This window comes from Alosa sapidissima, chromosome 7 (assembly GCF_018492685.1).
Source record: "Alosa sapidissima isolate fAloSap1 chromosome 7, fAloSap1.pri, whole genome shotgun sequence".
Classification (NCBI taxonomy): Eukaryota; Metazoa; Chordata; class Actinopteri; order Clupeiformes; family Clupeidae; genus Alosa; species Alosa sapidissima.
This window is the reverse complement of record NC_055963.1, coordinates 7,039,570-7,043,251: the sequence shown is the minus strand read 5'-3', so window position 1 is coordinate 7,043,251 and position 3,682 is coordinate 7,039,570.

Genomic DNA, 3,682 nt, shown 5'->3' with positions numbered 1-3,682 from the left:
CCGGTTTTCATCCGAAAGAACCGTGTACATATGTGAATAAATAAAACGCATCCCTGTGAGCATTCTGCTTTCAGCCGAGCGTCTAGGGACCATCTACAAAGTGCAAAACCGAAAGTGGATACAAATACATTTAAATAGCTCACTGTTATTGAGCCTAGTGCTTTCAAAATCATAGCACACAGCTAGCGCTTCCCTAGCAACACACTACACTTGCCAATTACGATAATAACGGACTCACCCTATTTATGATATATTTTTATTGGGGGTAAAATTCAATAGCTTCACTGTCATTAAGCCTAGTGCTTCCAAAATCACAACGCACATCTAAGGCCTCACTAGCAACATACTACACCAGCTAATTATGGAAAAACAGACTCACCCTATTTATAATCTATTTTAATGGTTGAAAAATTCAATAGCTTCACTGTTATTGAGCCTACTCCTTCCAAAATCAAACACACATCTAGGGCCTCCCAAGCAACATGCTACAGCGGCTAATTATGGAAAAATTGACTTGCCCTATTCATAACATATTTTTAATGGGGGGGGGGGGAATTCAATAGCTTCACTGTTATTGAGCCTACTGCTTCCAAAATTACAACACACATCTAGGGCCTCCCAAGCAACATACTACAGCAGCTAATTATGAAAAAAATGGACTCGCCCTATTTATAATATATTTTTAATCGGGGACATTTTCAATAGCTTCACTGTTATTGAGCCTACTCCTTCAAAAATCACAACACACGTCTAGGGCCTCCCAAACAACATACTACTCCTGCTAATTAGGGAAAAGTTACTTGCCCTATTTATAACATAATTTAATGGGGGGGGGGGGGGGGGGGGGGATACTTTGGGAAATTCTTGATCAGCCTATCTTTCATTAATCTTTATTGAAGAAAAAGTCAAGGCAAGCGGCAAGGCCATCCAGGGAGAAAGATAGACCTGTCATGTTAGAGCTGGGCTGTCACAATAGAGACTGTAGATGTGTGTAGTACAACCATAGGGAGACCCTTGATGTGTACAAGGATTGTGGAAGTGCTAGACTCAATAACAGTGAAGCCATTGACATTTTCCTCTGAAATAAATCATGAAAAATAGACCGAGCCAGATATTGCCATACTACGAGGTGTAGTGTGTTCCTAGGGAGACCCTAGATTTGTGGAGTGATTTTTGAGGAACTATATTCAATAAGAGAGAAGGTATTGAATTTATTCTCCAATACAAAATCGTTAAAAATAGGCTGAGCATAATTTCCCAAAACAAGCAGGTGTAGTCTGTTGATGGGGAGTCCCTAGACGTGTGAAGTGATTTTGGAAGCACTGGGCTTAATAATAATGAAGCTATTGAATTTTTTCTGAAATAAAAATATATTATAAATAGGCTGAGCATAATTTCCCAAAACAAGCAGGTGTAGTATGTTAATAGGGAGGCCCTAAATGTGTGTTGTGATTTTGGAAGCACTAGGCTCAATAACAGTGAAGCTATTACATTTTTTACCAAATAAAAACATATTATAAATAGGCTAAGCCAGCTTTTCCAAAATTAGAAGGTGTAGTATGTAAATAGAAAGGCCCTAGATGTGTGTTGTGATTTTGGAAGCACTAGGCTCAATGAGACTGAAGCTATTGAATTTTATCCCCAATAAAAATATATTATAATTAGGCTGAACATAATTTACCAAAACAAGAAGGTGTAGTATGTTGATAGGGAGGCCCTAGATGTGTGTAGTGATTTTGGAAGCACTATGCTCAAACAGAGTGAAGCTATTGCATATTTCCACCAATAAATATATATTGTAAATAAGGCGAGTCAGTTTTTCCATAATTAGCAGGTGTAGTATGTTGCTACGGAGGCCCTACCTGTGTGTTGTGATTTTGGAAGCACTAGGCTCAATAACAGTGAAGCTATTTAAATTTTCAACCATTAAGAATAGATTATAAATAGGGTGAGTCCGTTTTTCCATAATTAGCTGGTGTAGTATGTTGCTAGTGTGGCCTTAGATGTGTGTCGTGATTTTGGAAGCACTAGGATCAATAACAGTGAAGCTGTTGAATTTTACCCCCCAAAAAAATATTATAAATAGGGTGAGTCAGTTTTCCCGTAATTGGCAGGTGTAGTGTGTTGCTAGTGAAGCACTAGCTGTGTGCTATGATTTTGGAAGCACTAGGCACAATAACAGTGATGTATTTTGTGATGTAGTTTGTATCCACTTTCGGTTTTGCACTTTGTAGACGGTCCCTAGACGCTCGGCTGAAAGCAGAATGCTCACAGGGATGCGTTTTATTTATTAGTAGGCCTACATATGTACACGGTTCTTTCGGGATTAAAACGGGTTGTAGCTTGTTGTCTACCCTACTACGGTTAGATAGAGCTCTCTATTGTGCAATGAAAACATTGCTCCTATGATTTATTGAACCGCAAAACGCGAATCTTGCGAATCTGCCCATTTCTGTCTAACTTTACCGAAGTTCGCAAAGACACATGTATCGACCATAGAATCAAAAGGGCAATTTAAGAACAAAATCCACTGCGGGCAAATCCCTCCAGTGACAATGACAAAATCAGTATATGAAAGACGTGAGCTTGTGGAAGATTGTAGCAATGTGTGCAGAAGCTGACATAGGCCTACCGCTATGTCAGTTTCTTGAAACATTGCAAGCAGTCCCATTCCCAGACGCGAATGTCAGCAGCCTCAGGCAGACGTGCAGACACACCTGCTGTGGGTCTTGACCATTTAAAAAGTGCTGCAAGAGATTCTCACTGACGAGAGAGCACAACATCAAGTGCCTTACCATCATGTAGCCATACTTCAATGGAGATGTGTGCTAAAGATGGTAGGCTAAATGCTAAATGAAAATGTTGAGCTACAAAGTGCCCTTTTATTGGGATCTAAACTTGCAGCCTATGGACATGTAGTTGAAGTTATGTAGGTCCTAATTTGTTTTTGCGATAGAGAGATTTGTTGAATGTTTGGCTAAATGTTGGAAAATTGGCTTTGCTGAATATTTAAGCAGTCTTCACCTATAAAAACTCAGACAGACAAAATTCAGCTTTTTTAAAGTAAAAAAAAAAAAAAACATCCGAAACAACTAAAATTAAATCCGAAAAAACGGAATTTGAGACTAAATAAAAACGGAATTTGGAAAATAATAAAAAACAGATTTCATAGGGCCCTATTAAATTACCACCTTACCTAAGCACCTCTCCTTTGGGTCAACATTCTGAGAAGAAAGAATGCTTTATGCCTGTGCAGTGTAGGGCAATCCAGCAGATGAGATTCTAGGATAAGTAAGTTAATCGGTAACACTTTACTTAGACAGTTCGACTACAGAGACTTTATAGATAATTTATTATGAGCAGGAAAGCGCATGTTTAGTCAGAGTTTTTTTTTCTTCCCTATTTTTTCTTCTTCAGTGATTTTGTGTCAATGATTCCCGGGACACTGAAGAATCATTATGACACCCTCTGAATGCATGCCAAGTTTCATGGCATTCCGTTCATGGGGGGCTATATAATAATTATGACCGCCGCTAGCGAAGCGGTCATATAGGGATTGTCAAAGTTTTTTTTTTTTTTTTTTGTCCTCTACTTCCTGAATCCACTTCCTGGACACCGAACCACTGGGGCACATGAAATTTGGTGGGTATGTAGCCCCACTAGACTTTTACGGAAAATTTTT